This window comes from Apis mellifera, linkage group LG14 (genome assembly GCF_003254395.2).
Source record: "Apis mellifera strain DH4 linkage group LG14, Amel_HAv3.1, whole genome shotgun sequence".
NCBI lineage: Eukaryota > Metazoa > Arthropoda > Insecta > Hymenoptera > Apidae > Apis > Apis mellifera.
The window spans coordinates 7,786,738-7,803,760 of NC_037651.1; the positions used below are offsets into that span (position 1 = coordinate 7,786,738).

At 35.8% G+C, this 17,023-nt stretch overlaps 1 protein-coding gene across 5 annotated transcripts in view; it reads left to right on the plus strand.

The window, feature by feature from the left end:
• LOC410514 overlaps nucleotides 1–17,023 on the plus strand; it is a 98,207-nt gene that overhangs the window by 60,565 nt on the left and 20,619 nt on the right. The window contains exon 1 of one of the 5 annotated variants that reach the window (XM_026444895.1): nucleotides 15,973–16,840. The exons of the other annotated variants lie outside the window; for them this stretch is intronic. The gene's annotated coding sequence lies outside the window, so the exon portion shown is untranslated. Of the gene's footprint in view, nucleotides 1–15,972; nucleotides 16,841–17,023 lie in introns of those variants that run through there. 5 annotated transcript variants of the gene reach the window in all.

Below are 17,023 nucleotides of genomic sequence, written 5' to 3' on the forward strand. Positions count from 1 at the left end.
TCGAAATTTAAAATTGATCGATCGTCCCCTTTGTACATCGAAAGAGAGGATCGGTGCACGATTTCCCATTCCCTTTGAACATTTATTCCAGTAGAGTGGAGAAAGTCTTATCATCAATTTTCGCATGCGAGAGAGAGAGAGACGTCATCGTCGATAAACATTACAGAATATTTTATCTTGAGATAAAGAAAGGATCTTGCCTCCTTTGTGTCGGATTTATTTTCCAAGAAAAAAGAAGAAGTTGATATCGAAATAGCGTATGACAGAGTATCGCGCGATACTCCTTGGAAATTTTCTTTTAATTTGATTTATACTGAGAATGTTTTTTTCTTTGAAAATATGATTTCGAATCTTTTTCTTCTTTTTTTTTCCTTTCTTTCTTTTGTCAATTTAATCGATAATGGAATTTCTTATTTTCTACGTTGACGAGCATGTTAAGTTATATCCCTGTGTGATCGGTTCGTTCCGTCGCAACAGTCTACATGAAATCCGAGCCAACGTGAAACGTCAATTATCGAGATAGGACGTCGTGGCAAACAACGTTAGTTGAAAACTTTGGATGCCTTTCGCATGATAGTTGAAGCGAAGCTTCGTCGGAAGTTACATTCTTCCTCGGTCGTCGTTCGGGAAGTTCGATTAACTTGCGCAATTATTCCAATTAGTCTGGCATTGCGTCTTCTAACTGGTAAAAGGTTTTAATGAGAACGGTAAATTGTATGAATTAATCCTAACTTATTTATCCCTCGCTTAATCTTTAACCAAAGATCGAAGGATCAAAAAGTTTTCGTTTTAGAGATTAAAAATTCGTTTTTTCAAGCTTCTCGATGCAATCTAGATGCAACGATTGTTTGTGCAAGATTAGATAAAACGAGTCTCGATAGGAGAGACGATAATCGTTCGGTTTGTAATAATAGTTTTATATATATATATATGTCGAATAACTGCACAGTCGCGAAAGTTCGATTTTAGAGAGTAAACAGCGGTGTCCTCGAGGAACAATTTCGCGATGAATAATTTCCGGCCTGTGAGAAATACCGTTAGTTCGAAATGGAACTGCAGAACCGCCACTGTTATTATCTCGTTTCGGCACACACAGAGACAATGAACATTCTATGCTTATCTCCCTTGCGTGCAATAATTTTCTCCATTTAACGAATCTATTTAATACAAGAGAGATGAAAATTCAATTTTTCGTTCGAGTCACTTTTGACTGGATAGTAAACGTATCGAAACTTGATTAATTTTGTTTTAGAGTAATAAAAAAAAAAAAAATGCTTTTCGATGCCATTGTTATAAAAGGAACCTACACAATCGACATCGATTTTTGCAAAATTCATTAAAATTTCAAAAATCTGGTTTAGATCCTTAAAGATAAAATTACAAAAAGTTCAACTGAATGTCGAATAATCGAAAATGTTATCGTTTTTTTTTTGCAACGAGGAAACAAAATGCAACAATCGCTTTTCATTTCAAATTGTTAGAAATAATAGAGCGTAAAATCTGTTTGAAATTTCTCCATTTGTTTGTTAAATAAACAGAGCGGAAAATTCAAAGATCATAAGAAACTTAAACCCACCGATAATCTTGAATTCATAAATATTGTTACTAAATTATTGTGCAAGAAAAACAAGATAACACGGAGAAATCTAAAAGCGATCATCCACGATTCTGCGCATTGTGCAACAATTATCTCACCCACGTAGTTTATCAATATCCTCTTTCTAATCGGCCCAACTTCCTGGTTGTTTCTGGTACTGGAAACCAACATTAGATACGCCCCTGAGCCTTGGTCTGGCCTCGACCAATGGTTAGGCCCGTTTAGCAGCGACTCGAGGATGTGTGAAGAAGAGAACCGGTTAGTCGTCCCCCACTTCGCCATCAAGGGAGCAACGCTCCCGCTAAGAAAGGTGCACGAGCTTCGTGAATTTCGTGACATCCGGGGGGCCTTTCACGTGTTCTCGGCTATTGTAGCACGTAACATGAGATTCGAACGTTGGTGCGCGCCTTCGACTACCTGGCAGACCCTGTTTAACCTGCGATTCCCGTCAGTGAACGCCTCCGAACCGAAGCGCCTCCACTCGCATCGTTTTCGCGAATTTTCTCCACGGCACGTGGCACACAGGCTCGTAATAAGTGTGTGCCGGTGTGTACGATCATGGCCGAGAATCTAACTGGACATCGACCGTGTAAACAATAAAGTGAAAGTGAAGGAAGACGGCATCCACTTGAATATTGCGCGATTACTTCACGTTGGATGGGAATTATCGTGGATTTTAATTAAATTGAATCTGAATTTAATTTATTGAATTATATAATATCGAGTTGAAAAATTGCGAATATGCGGATAATAATATCGAAGTTTTCGATTTGAAATGGGACTTTAGAAATTAGAAATTACTAACTACTTTCAATACTGGTGATTGTCGAGTTTTTTTAAACCGTTTTTAAAGAGACAACTTGTGCTAAAGTGTTAAGTGTTCGTCAAAGTGTTTTGTTAAAAGTATCTTTAAATTTTCGACAGTTTTCGATAAATATAGAGTAAAGAACAATCTAATATACCTGAATAGTCAACCACTGCCTCGGCCAATCATCTTTCACGCTTTGTTTACGTCCTTATGTCTGGTCACGCGGTTGGCTACTCTGAGTCGCTTGCCTAAAGAGGCTCTCAGTCTACGATTGTTCGCGTGCTTGGTTGTTTCTCTGTGAAAATTCATTCTTGTCCCACCACGCGAGAATCTCGGTGATTCATCGACGACAGCCGGTGTGTACCGGTGACCTGGTGCGCGATCCCTTGGAATCCTGTAATACTTTCTAAATCTACGGTTTATGATCGATCGTCTTTAAGATTTAAAGTCGCGTTACCCATGGTGCAGTGCGTGGCGTCGAAATCTCGAAAGACGTTGCGAACAAAAGATTGTGTTTCTTGGACGTTGAATCGCTCTCGGACTCAATTTCGTTAGAAAACAGTAGAAATATAAATAATAAGAATAATGGGTCAACGGTAAAATCAGTGGAAAGCGTGTGATTAAACGTTTAACCTCTACAAATCAAAACTTCTCGGTAATTTAATCGACTTTTGGTAACACGATCGATTTTAGAAAACACGACAGTCTTTCGAAACGACACAAGGAGATTGTGCGGCTTCGTGTAACGTGCTCGTTGCTCTTCCTCGAAATTTCGTAAACTGACACTTTAAAACTTACTTCGGTTTCCCTTATTTGTCACCGTTGAAAAGCTGCCACCGTAACTCTGAGTCTAATTTGTGTTTCAAAAGGATTACTTTAGTAATTGAATCTCTATAGTAACTCTATCGTGCCAAGTTCTTGCTAAATCCTACACATAATTACATAAATATCGTTGATACTCCGTGACTCGACTACCTTCTCTAAATTTTCTCTACAACTTGTGACAAACGCATATTTGATACTCGATCGAGAATCCAGATCATCGTTTGAATAATCAAACGCAAAGAATTAAAAGAATCGTTACGTTAATTGCGTCGTTCGATGGGTTGGCGTGGGACGTGAGACATATTAATATCGTTAGAATTTTTCTTCGAAAAGAAATACTCGTAGGAGACTGATATCGTTCTAAAAGTAACGCCGTAAAATTTATATCGAAATAAATAAGCCGTGGAAGTTAAGGTGGCTAGCGTGGATCGAATAGTGGAAAAAAGGTGGGATCACCGCAGGATGCGGTCGAAAAAGAAACAATATCATTTCGCGAGATATCGAAAGCGTCACTTGGACGCGACGAAAATGAACGGAGTGGATCTTTGAGGGACACACGGTGCAAAAGGTGGAGGACCTTGCCTCATCCTCGAGTGAGAAGAGCAGAACCGGTTTCTGCATTTGGTGCAACGACGCCTCGTTCGGCTGGCGAGTTTTCGGCAAGAAATTTTCGCGTAACTAGTGGCTTCCTCCATTTTTTCTAAATCATTGGAAACCGTGAGATCTGGCTTTTGCTCTTGATGGAAACGTACTCGGTGCCATAACCTGGATGCGAGACTAGGGTATGTGTTGATTTTTATCTTCCGTTTCTTTCGCACTATTTTTTAAAAAATAACGCAAATGTATTTATTGTTCTAAATTTTAAATATAAGCTATTTTTATTTTTCTTTTTTTAAATATATCCATAAGTCACTTGGTAGTAAAGGAGTAAAGAAATTAAAATTGTAATTTTTAATTATAATTTTTTAAATTTTTCGATGAAATTTGATTTCTTTATGATCTAAAAACATCTTTGAAAGTTCTAATGATTATTAAATTAAAAAATTTTAAAAATAGGAAATTTTCGAAAAAAATAATTCAGTGGATGAATCGAATGTACGAACAATGGATTACAAAATTCTATCGTGATATTATTGATTATAAAGTATGAATTTTAATAAAGTAAAAATGGATATCGTGTGTCATCAGGGTATGAGTTTAATCGATACAAATTATAAATATTTAATGACGAACAAGCGAGATGAAAATTTTTGTAAATTTTTTTATAAATTAGAATTCGATTTCTCTAAATATTAAAAATATATTCAAGAGATATATTAAAATTAAAAATGTCTATGAAATCTCTATTCACTTTTTATACTTTTTTTAACGAAATTCTAAGTAATCAATTTTATATTATATTCTAAATTTTTGCGCGTGATTTAGCTTCCTGGTTTTAATACTTTCAAAGTAATTATTTCTGTTTTATCTCATTCTTTTGTAGCGATTCATCGAGAGCGTATTCAATTATGGAATTTATTTTCATTCGCAACAATAGAATCGTTAAAACGTTTGTATCATCGTATCGTACAACTTACAATTAAAAATAATCACATAATCGGAAAGAAATTTAATTGCTAATTGATATTTTTTTGTAAATCATAAATTTTCTATAAAAATGCGAACCCATTCTCACAGAATAAAAATACTCGCGTTAAAGGGATTCTCGCGATTGATTAAACGAACTTTCCAAAAAGAATCTGAAGAAATAATGCTGAAAGGTCTTTAAGAGAATCATCGACTTCAATATTGATAAAATGTATTCCCTTCCTCGATCGAAATTAAAAAAAAAGTCAATGGGTATAACCATTCTCCTTTTAAAGAACTGTATATCTGGAAAAACACAAGGACATAATTTTTATCAGCGAAAACGTTCGAGTGTAAATGCGTTAACGTCCGTTCCGGAAACGTGTATACGATGTAGCGCGTAGGAGAATCTTATTTTTCACGGGGAACGATCATGCGTGGGAAATGGTTTCTCTCGTTCAGCGAATCGCGAGGAAAGAGATCAGGGTTACGTTGTTTACACTAGAAAACGAACTAGGGAAATTTATTCTTTTATCGGTATTTTGATTGGTTATTCATTTTGGACTATTTTTTTTTTCCACTAATGATGATTTTCTTTTTCAATCCTCGTAAGAATGATTCTTATTTTATTAAAATTAGAACGAAAGGAAGAAGATTGATTATCTTTTTTTTATTAAATTTTTGCATTTTAAAAATTGTTTTTTCTCATTTGCCATTTGTCAAAACTTTTTCTCCGTTTCTCATAACGGACGTGTCGAGAGAAAGATAAATATGCAGCAAAGTTTGTTGTGGGTGATCTTATCTCCTCGCATATTGAATTTTTAGTAGCACGATATTCTCTCTTCTCGCGCTTCAATCTATTCCTTAATTTTAAATTCTAAAATCAACGTTTCCTCGTTGAGGAAAATAAAAAGTGGTGGAGGGCGTAAATATGGATGCGAAAGTGCGCGATTGCATACCTCCTTGATAGCCACATGATGCAGCGATAAAAACACGAAGCGAGTGATGCGCTATCTCGACAATTGTCGTTCCTGCGAAAGAATCACTATTTCTAACGCAACGATTTTACGACTGGAAACTCGAGGAATATTCTTGGAGATAATATTATTTCCTTCTTCCCTCTTGTATACACTATCCGTGCATCAGTTTACGTACATTTTGATATATTTTCACATTCGCGCTTTACTTTAACCGAAAGCTGCTACTTCTCGATTTTTCTGGTAAACACGCTAGAAATTTGAAGGAATTTTTATCATGTATATTTTGAGTTATAAAAGTTTGTATGTTATTTTTTTTCGTAAACTTTATTCCAATGAATTTCTTTTTTTTCTTTTCTCATTTCTGAAATCTTCTTTTTATTTAGCATCGCTGTTTCGTAAATTTTACAATTTTTATTTGGCATCTTTTCACAATGCACACTGCAATGTCTTTAACGATAGACTTCTTTCTTGGAAAAATAATGTTGCGTAGCAGAGCATCAAGAGAATTCTCTTTACGACAGAATCGTTAAATCAGATGTGAAAATTATTCTAAACTTCAACTTCGTCGTTGCAGATGGAATTGAAGGGGAAGCAGTGAAATGATAGCTTCACTGGATACAAAATGAACATTGTCCGGAGAAATAGTTTGAATAGAGTAAGAGGACAGAAAGTTCGTAATTGTCGAATAGAGATTAAGAACAATTTATTATAAAGAGATAAGAATATAGAATGTTAAATTTGTAGAAAGAATAGATATTATTAGATATTCTGACAATTCTTCAAACTTTGAAAAAATCTATGATCATTCAATTCTTTTAAGAATCTTGAAAGTAAGCAATATTTTAAGAATACGATTCCCAATGGACTTTTAATCTATGCAGATGTTACGTTTCCAAAAATGAAATTAAAAATGAAGGGGATATATCAATAATGGAAAAAATTCTATACGACACGTACAGATTTTAAAATCTGGTAAATAATGAGTGGTTTAAGAAATGGTAGAACAAATCTCATTATTTAAATATTCAACGTCGCTACTTCTTTCTCCCGATAATATCAATTACGATCATAAATTCTTAGCGATTTAGATTTACCGATTTTTCTTTTAAATAGCTTATACTTCCCTCGATAATTCATCGAAATAAACAAGAGTAAGTAATAATTCAATTTGATAGCCACATTTTTACCTCCTCCTCCCCTTCAACAAAATACACATAGCTCTTTGCGAGACTCACAAATTATGCAATACGGTATCTTAATGCCGTAATAAGATCAGTTTACTCATAAATGAACCCATTCGAAGGGAGTTAAATTCCGTTAATGTTATCTGAAATTATGGAACCGATATCTATCGTCTCGAGTCGTCTCGAGTACACCATTTGATACGTGAATGATGTATTATTATGCGATTAAAATTTTTCTCGTTCATTAATGGATCTTTGCGAGTTTAATATTATCGATGGCCTAATTGCGGTGGTACCAACACGATGTTACAGTATCACGGTGGATATACGAGCACGATATATTTATCACGGATCGCTGGTGGAGAGATCCGATTGCGTATTCTCACTCTCTTCTTCTTCTTCCTCGTAATCTTTTTATCCGTCGCGCGTTGTAAATTCTGCATCAAATTACCCCCACGTACGGCTGGGTAGTATGAAACTATCCGTTACGGGAACATTACCGTTCACCCTTCCTTCCTGTCGCACACTTGGAGAAAAACAGTCCGGAAAAGGGCGGCACCTGTAATACAGGTATCGATATACCGGGTGTCCTGAACCGAACCGCTTCGTTGTAACGTTTATTATTCCTGTTGTTATTATTCTTACTATTTTATTCGATTCGACGACTGAAATATCATATATATATATAAATAAAATGTAGTAGAATTGAAAAAGGAAAAAAAAGAATTACGATCGCGTGAAAATTTGATTAAATAATAACAATTTCTTCCCCCTTCGATCGATATCAATTTTATTTCGTTTAAATTTTTCATCGAGTAGTATAATATTCCATTGATAAACCATCGGCAAGGACGAGAGCAAATATTTATCCACGGAATTGGACTTCATTTCGAGCGTAACTGTTGTCTAACTGTTTACAGAAATTTTGATTGGTTCCATATATTCGGGGAACGCTTGTTTCGTAGTCTATTGGAAAACTTGCCGATTCCAATCGGTTCGTAAAAATGGAAGTTTGTGCAAAAACGAGTGGTGTTCACAGCGGCAACTTTTATTTCGCGATCTTATGCTGCCGTAGATCTTGGCTACGATATATATATATACAGCTCCCAAGGGATGTAGCAACCTCTTAACAACCTTCGATCCGTTGTTACGGATAGTAACGAAGATAAACCGAGGAATGGAAAGTTGGAAACTTTGGATCGGGCCGCCCTATAAATGGTAGACCGAAAAGCAGGTGTCACTCGAGGACACCGTTCCTTTATCACCCTCTCTTCGACCATCCTTTTCGACCATCATCCAGTCCTGTCACTCTGCCAACGTACAAGTTTTCAAAATTGCCAATTTCTTTTAATCCTTTATCCAACTTTGCTTCGCTTCCAAGATATATTATACGATTTTTTTTTTTTTCTCTCCTCTTCTCCCAGTTATCGAGATAATTCGAGCTTCCCTTAACGCGATTCACCATCTATTGGAAATATATTTTTAAGGATATGGGGTATCGGAGATGTATTTTTAACGATATAAAATAAACCGATAATTCATTGAATTATTCATTGAATTAATCAATGGAATTTTAATACCCAAGATATTTGTCCTTTTTTTTTAAACAGAAGGATTTTCAAACGGGGATTCGAATCTGGATATATGAATTTACGTTTAATAATACGTTGAACAGCATATTTGTAAGAACATCTTTTTTTCTTTTTTTTTCTTTTGTTCGTACGGCCCTGAGCCTCAACGAAATTCGAACTCACCTGCCCCGATGTCATGCCCAGATGCCCAACAGTACTATGCATCTGTTGCAAGCCTTCCTTTCAGTCGGTGTCCTTCTCCGGTGTCGTAAGGATCTATCTTCCGGTACGCTCGCACGCTTTTTCGATCTTCGGCCGAGAGAGTTCTCTCGATATTTTTCTCGGTGATTTGAACGAGTGTGAAGTTTGCAAAATTTGCGTTGAGCGAGAAACAAGTGGAAAATGATATCGTAATAGGCAAATACAGATCGAATTCGAGCAGCGCGAGGAGGAAAGGTGATCGAAGAAATCGGTGAGTGGAATTTTTTAAACGATAAATAATTGTAGGATCGAAGTTATAAAAATTTTGGTGAATTAAAAGGAGATTAAATTCGATTGTTAAAGTTTGGGATAAGTTTAAAAGGAAAGGTGAAATTATCGTTGGGAATAAAAAAAAAAAAAAAAGGATATGGAAGAAGTCGAGGAATGAAGATGAATCATAGTCACGTCACGGGAAGGCGAAAACTGAATGCAAATTTTCAACAGCTTCGTGAACCGAATTCCGATGACCGGATCAACTTGGATGCATTATTGCCAAGACGGGTTAATTTTAATCGATGCAACAGCCGTTCTTTTAATCCTTCGTCATTAAAAATTTTCATTTCTTATGATTCAATGTTGAACAATTTTCCGATCTCTCGTGTTAGATCTCGTCTTGGACGCTCATAAATATTTCAGATCGCGTTGCCGATGATCGGTTTGAAACCGATGGTAATTTATAAAATGATCGTAGTTAAGATGGCAAGAATAGTAATTTATAGAACGGAAGAAACGAGTGTACGCGAGTATACGGGTTGAAAGTATATTTCGAGTAGCGATTTCTCGTAGATTGAATTCCTAGAAATATTTTTTTTTTTTTTTTCGAAAATACGTTGTTCGAACGAATGAAGTGTAAAAGAATGACGGGAATACGTATATGATATGGACGTGGAATGTCATAAGAGAGGACGACAGTGGAGAACGACTCTGTCCGTGAAGGACTTCATTGTGCCGAGTATAGGCCGGCATGATAATAACTACATAACGTGCGTGAATCAAGACTGCACTCGCATAAAGATGCATTACGTGGTCCCTTGGCTGCGTCATTACGAGCGCAATATATTCTTGGAAACGTTCGATCGGCCATTTTTTAACCGAGCCGAACAATTTCACGGAAAGAAACAGAATTTTATCAAACATCGCGTCTTATTTCTCTCCAACCGTTTGACCCAATTTGAAGAGCAATATATCTCGGGATGGATTAATCAACAATTTAGTCCACGTTCGATCGTTTTTCTCCCTCTCTCTCTCTCTCTTTTGCTCTTCGATCCAGCGTGTGTCGCCGGTATTTCAACCAGATGTATCAAACCTCGAAAGAACTTACTTACATACTAATGTTGTAAACTCGGCTTGGCGAAAAGAGGAGGAAAAACGATCAGAGGGAATCTCGATTAACGATTCTTGGGATCCGATTAAATTTTCCATCCGATCTCGAACGCAACATTTGGCGCGACGATCTCTTAAAGATCGTAATTGAATTCGAGCGCGATAAAGGTTGAACAGAGGAGGAAGGAAATGGCACGTAACAGATGCAGGGACAGGATCGCATGCGCTAAATTTGCTTGATGTACGATGTATTTTGTAATCGACAGCGCGGAAACGAATAGCCGCAGAAGCTTTATCGACCAGGCCACGTGTGGACACACCTACGTTTAATAACGAGTGCACGTCGCCTCTCTCTAATGCCGACTTTGGAATCGTTTACCAGATGTCGAAACGTGTTTTGTATAAAAAAAAAAAAAAAGGAATATTATCAAATACAAATTTTTTTAACTACTCGTCGTAGTTTTAAACTTATCGCGCGTACATTTTCGCAGGAAATATCTCGAAATATTTTCCCAATTTTTTTTTTTCTTTTCCACCGTCGAGTAGGGATTAGAGCTTGGAAAGGATCGGTAAATTTTTCGTGTAAAAAAAGTTAAATTTAAATCTGGAACGAATCGAATTGGAACGCAATTTCACGAATCCTTGATCGGGGATCGGAAGGCAAATGTTTGTCATCAAATGGCTTGTTTCGATCTTAAAATTACACGTCACGATCCTAGTTTATTCTCGCGATTCCTGCGTTATTCTGTCCTGCTCCTGACAGATGAACCGACGCCAATTCAAACATCGAATCTAATGCACACGTTTCGATATATGCGGGCATCGTTGACGCATGAAATCGGCGTATATAACCAGCTGGAAACACGCAATCGGGGGAATCGTCTGATATGCGGTTCGTGGCCCAAACCGTTCGATTTTACGTAAACCTGTCTTTGTGGCCAATATTAATTCGAAACGTGTCGGGGAGGTAACGTTCATTGGAAATGTACATCCCATCCTCGTGAATGAAAATCGACGTTATCTCGAACGAACGCCTCGCCCAGAGACAGATTTTTCCCTCGTTTAACGTCGTTCCTTTAAAATTGCACGAAAATCGAAGGGGATTTCTTCGAAACAGGGGTTAAAGTAGTAGAAGTGAATCACCCCTATTAAGACACGAGATGAAAGATTTTATGGATTTTCGTCGACGAGGTGGAAGCTATTACAAGGCCGGCAACGTGTTTTTCCTGGTCAATTATCGATGCAAATGGGATGCAAGATTCGTCGAAGAATCTAATTAAAATGGAAAATAAACGAGCGTGAAAATATATCGTGGAACGACACGAAAGTTGTTGTTGTTGTTGTCTCGTATACGATCTTATTGTTTGCAATCATTGGCCGAGTTATCATCGAGTTGCGTAAACAAGTTCTGGGCAATTGCAAATTCATTCGTTTCTTATTTTTTCTCCGAGAAAAAATTGGATTTAGATCGTTCATTTTTTTTCCAAGTAATAATTTATCCTTGATCCTCGAGTTTAAATTTCGTAGGATATTTTATACCGCTGCATCGATTATTTGTTGCCCGTTTTTGTTTCCCAACATGCGCGAAATTTTAACAAGGAATTGTTGTTTCACGAAATTTTCGAATTTCCATGAAAATATTGCGGTTTGCCGAAATTAAATTACAAGTCGTCCTATTTTCCAATAAAAAGATATATATATACACACATTGTGTCAGGAATTACAACAATACAAATATCGTGTATATTTACACAAGAAACGTATTTTATACGAATCTTTTATCCGATAATTTTTTCGCAATGCGTCACACCCTTTAAAATTTTAAAGGGACGAGTTCTCGTAACTAATGTTATTTTGCTAATTCGTTTATTCCACCGCATTCCCTCGCGTGAGAATTTTTCAAAATCCACGCGCGTATTTCACGCGCATAAAAATATTAACACTTGGAAGAGGTTGCGGTGGTCTAACTGCACAAAGCACGCGCCAACTATGCGAGAATAAACCATCCTCCTTCGTTGCATTATTCTTCCCTCTCTCTCTCTCTCTCTTTCGTACATTGTTCATCTTCCACTCTTTCCTTTTGTCTTTCACAATTCTCTCTAACGATTCCTTTATTCATCCTGTTATCCATTCAGAATTTTTCCGGATAAACTTGCCTTGGTCGCCTTCGATCGATAAGGAAAGTGATTTTCTGGCGATTGAATAGGGCGATCGAAGTCGCTTATATCGAGATTTTTCAATTGTTCGTTACCCACAATTCACTCACACTCCAACTATCGCGAATTTGAAGGGATCGTTAAACGGATTGCGAATTAATTTGCGAGGGGATCGATGCGTCTCGTGCGAGATAGTCGATAAACATTTTGGACAAAAGAATATTTTGTCGATTATGCGATTATTAATCGTGGAAAATGGCAATGGAGTTAAAAGTTTTCTCACTCGAAATCGTTGAATTTGATGATACTTGTAAGTATAATTAGATTCCGCGGTAATTAACGAAGGCTTTGCCTTCTTACGACGACGATAAAAATCGTAAGAGCTCTTATCTATCGTAAGATTTATAAAACGCAATAAGAAGTTTTAATTAAATTCACAGTTGATGAAAGTAGAACGGTGAATTATTTATTTCGGATCCGTTCATTTTCGATCCTCGGCCCGCTTTGAAGTTGCTTTCGAAATTGGGATTCATCGATGTTTTTAAGTGGTTGACTTAGAAAGAAACGAGAAACGTTAAACGGGAATATTGGAAAACAATCGAGAATCGTCGTCGATTTTCTTTTCCCGCGAGATTTACGAAAATAGCGGCGATATATCGATTTTTTTTCTTTTTTTCTCTCCATTTGGGATTCGATCCTATTAATTGCGTCGTGTTCACAGGATTAATCGGGTTATGGCCATTTCTAATTACCTGGATTAATTAAACCGATCCATTAGTTTGCCAAATTACCAGCTGAATGATAGCAGAGGCAAATGGCTCGATCGTTGCTTCAAACGTATCTCTGTTGAATAATTTTGACGCTCTTTTTATCTCCTTTTATCTAATAAAAATTAAACATCGTACCGTCTCGTAGTTTCGACTTTAATTTTTAATAAATTCAATAATAAAAGAATTCAGTGTAATATATTCTTTCTGTAAGCTGTTCGTTGTCTTCTTCTTAAAGGAAAAGTTAAAAGAAATTTGCTTTTCTATAAGATAGCTCACTTTCGATCTTGTAAGAGGCATCGAATTTATTTTATTTCCTTTTTGGAATACTTGTTTCCTCAATCGAACATTCTAGCATGAATTCTGCCATACTTTCCCCCCCCCCCCCCGCGATACGGTTTGCCTGTTTCATCTATTTTTCATAGCGTTAATTGCATCGTTCCATTAAATTAATTTAAAGATATCACGAACGTGTTTGTTATGAAACCGTTTCTTCCACGCTCAGCATTTCTTTTTACAATTTATATAGAAACTTCATAAAAACTGTATTATATTTTGTGTACAATATATTTCACTGTGCATATCTTTTCAAGGAGAGCATCGAACTACTAAGATATATTTCACTTTTTAATTTTTTCTTAATTGGTGCTACAAAAGAATCACACAAGTTTTAATACTTTATACAAATTTTAATTTATTGAATTTCAAATTTTTACAAAATCTCCAATATATAATCCGAAATATAAAATTAATTGAAGAAGTTAAGATCACTAGAAAGAATAAAATTTATTATATTTCTCGGCTGCTTTAATCGAAGTTTCGTGTCGAATACGTCACGATGGGACGAATGCAATCGTAACGATCCATTATGTCCGAACGTATGAATTTTTTATTAAAAATATCAGAGAAAACACTTTGGGCTTTTATCCGTGGTTTTATTGCTCGTCGTCGAGTGGTTTCTACATGCCGTTTGTCTCACATCCACATTTTACGAGCCTCTCGAGACCTGCTAGTCCGCCAACTTCGTTCCCCGGGACAGAATTCTCGCTTCTACGAATTTATTAAAACTGATTCTGCAAACGAACTTTTTCATCTCGCTCCACGTGCAACGTGGTGGAACGAAGGTCGAAAATATTTTCCGGGAACAAGGAATGGATGAATCAACCGACACGTGCATTTAAGATAATTAAAGATTGTTACAAACCCATCGTGATTTGCCTTTTTAACAGAGATGATAGAGACAATCTCGTTGACAATCGATTGCGTCACTTTATTTCCTTTCAATAGCTCTGCTTCATTCGTGAGATGTTCGTTTCTGTCTATTTGAAATAATAAAATTTAAATTTTCATCAACGAGCAAAAGAATCTTGCCAAGATAAATCCTTCAATTTGTAAAACTTGAAAGTGAAAAAAGAAAAAGTGTGAAAATAAATAATTTTGTCAAATGTATTATGAGAAGTTAGAAGTTGTATGATAAACAGAATTTGCCTTTCGATTGTAATCAAGATTCATTTGTGGCTATGGTATTCTCTCTATTCGTGAGAACAAAGCTGTGCATTGTTCAAAACGAATGGAAATTTAATTCTCATTGAACAATGAACGTCTTCCCTTGATGAATTTCACCTAATGAAGCGACTAACTACTTTCCCTAATCCTACTCTTTTCGTTAATAATATCCTTCGCGAATGCGTGTACCATTTTATTTTTATCTTGTTAGGTCTGTACATAACCTGGAATGGATTAATTCCAGAAGCAAGTATTCCTTGCAATTATTTACTTTATCCAATTCTATCTGTTTAAAATTAGAAAACGAGAAATATAGATATATTGAAAATATCGAACGAAACCATCTAAGTAATTTTAATAAAATTACATACGTTGATGATAGATTTTTAAGAATAAGAGAAAGCGGATATTTGAATATTCTTCGAAAATTTATATCTGCATTTTACTTCAGTGAAGAATAACTATTAACATGCAGGAGTAGCTTCTTGAGAATGCATATTGATGTTAGTTGTGCCACGTGTTCCTTGGAAACGTGCTCCTCTTATATATACACTTGTATACCTGGCTTTATATCTTCGTACCTACCGAGAATTTGTACAAAGTGCATCCAGTCACGGTATCATGCTTTCCTGACTCTCATTTTTCATAGTTATATTGGAAAAGTTACCTGAATTCTCGTGCTGGTTCTTAGAAAAAAAAACTGACATTTTAAAAAGTCAATGCAAGAACAATGCAAGAATCATTTCACGAAGACGTTTTATTAATTTGTCATAAAATTTATGTAACAAGTTACGATCAATAAATTTTTTTTAAATGCGAAAAATAAAATTGGATAAATTAACAATGGATTTCAAGGATTATATTCGTCAATGGAAATGTTAGAGTTAATTCAACTCGCAAAACGAAACACAGGTGTTCAATTGAGAACACATACACATTGGAAATCGTCAAATATTGACAGAGACAACACGGTAGATTTTAGAAATTAGATTTTTATTGTAAACATCCAACTTTTATTATTTAATAATTTAAATAGTCAATATTTATAATTCAGTTTGCAAACACTATATATGTAACAAACTATTCAATTTATACATTGTAAACGCTTTTATTTTTCATATATATAAAGTAAATTTTTTCCAAAATAAACTTTACACGATAAAAATTTTTTATAATAAAATCTTTGTAGAATATTATATATAATAAAAACTTATATATATATATATTGAGATTTCAATTATGAAAGAATTATTTGCAACAAAAAAAAAAAAAAATTTAGTCGACTCTCCATCGAAAGTTACAGCTTCATTGATAAAAAAGACAGGCTGGGGAAGGGTACGGTCAAAACGAAGTGCTGGAACGATGGGGGCGTCCTATTGGTGGGGGCTAGACGGCAGCTGTTTGCTCGGCACACGGCCGAGGGTCGCGTTCCATGTGTACCCGCCAGCAATGCCACATCGTTGTCGCTGCTCTGCGACCAGTGTAATGTTTGCGATGGACACTCGTGGCGAAAAACGTTTGTGAAAAATGTGACGTTTATTTTTGCGCGAGAATACGTTCGTTCAACGTTAATTCATCATCGGTGTGCGTGTGTGCGTGTGCTCGTGTTGAAGAAAATCGTATAAGAAAAGAATTTACAAAGGAATAGTGAGCCGGTAATAGCGACAAGAAACAACGAGACAAGACATGGAGAGGTTGGAAAAAGATATTTTCGCTCGCTGTTGTGAGAACTGGTTACGTGGTTGAGACACGTTAGTGGGCGACTTGTAAGGAGATTTCGAGTTGGCGGTGAAACGTGAATTGAGAAATACAGAATGAAAAGTGTGAGAAAGGTGACAGGTTAAGTTTCGAACAGGGGACGCTTGCCTCCAAACGACATTTCTCGGTCGGTAACGTGCAAGGGATCGATTATTTGCTTACCCGGTGAAAATGTTTTCGAATTATCCCGCCTTTTTTTCAATTTTACGGTTTATTCGTACAAATAAGAAATATTTCGATTGGTTTCCAAGAATTTTATAATTGCAATTTGGAAAACGACAATAAATACCAGAACAATATGTTACCGGAAGAAAAAGCTGGAAATTGTTTGAAACAAATTACGATCGTAATGTACAATTTATGTTCGATCACCATTAAGTTAATAGTTGTGTAAATACGGCTTTATAAATGTCACGTGATTTTATAAACGTCATTATTAAAGTAAATTAATAGAATCAAAGAAGCATACAGAGTTCAGAGTGCTTTGTTACGAGGCATACAAATATCGCGTGTCGTGACTGAAACATTCGAAATACAGGTAATCTATAAAGCTGGCAGGCATATCTGTTATCGAGACAATCACTTTTGCCATGATAAGTATCTCTTTGCCATGGAATTTAATATCTGTCACAAAATCAATCGATATATCAATCATAATTTTTTTCGTATTCATATTTTTATTTTATACATTTTTATTCCAAACGATATAAATAAAACGATT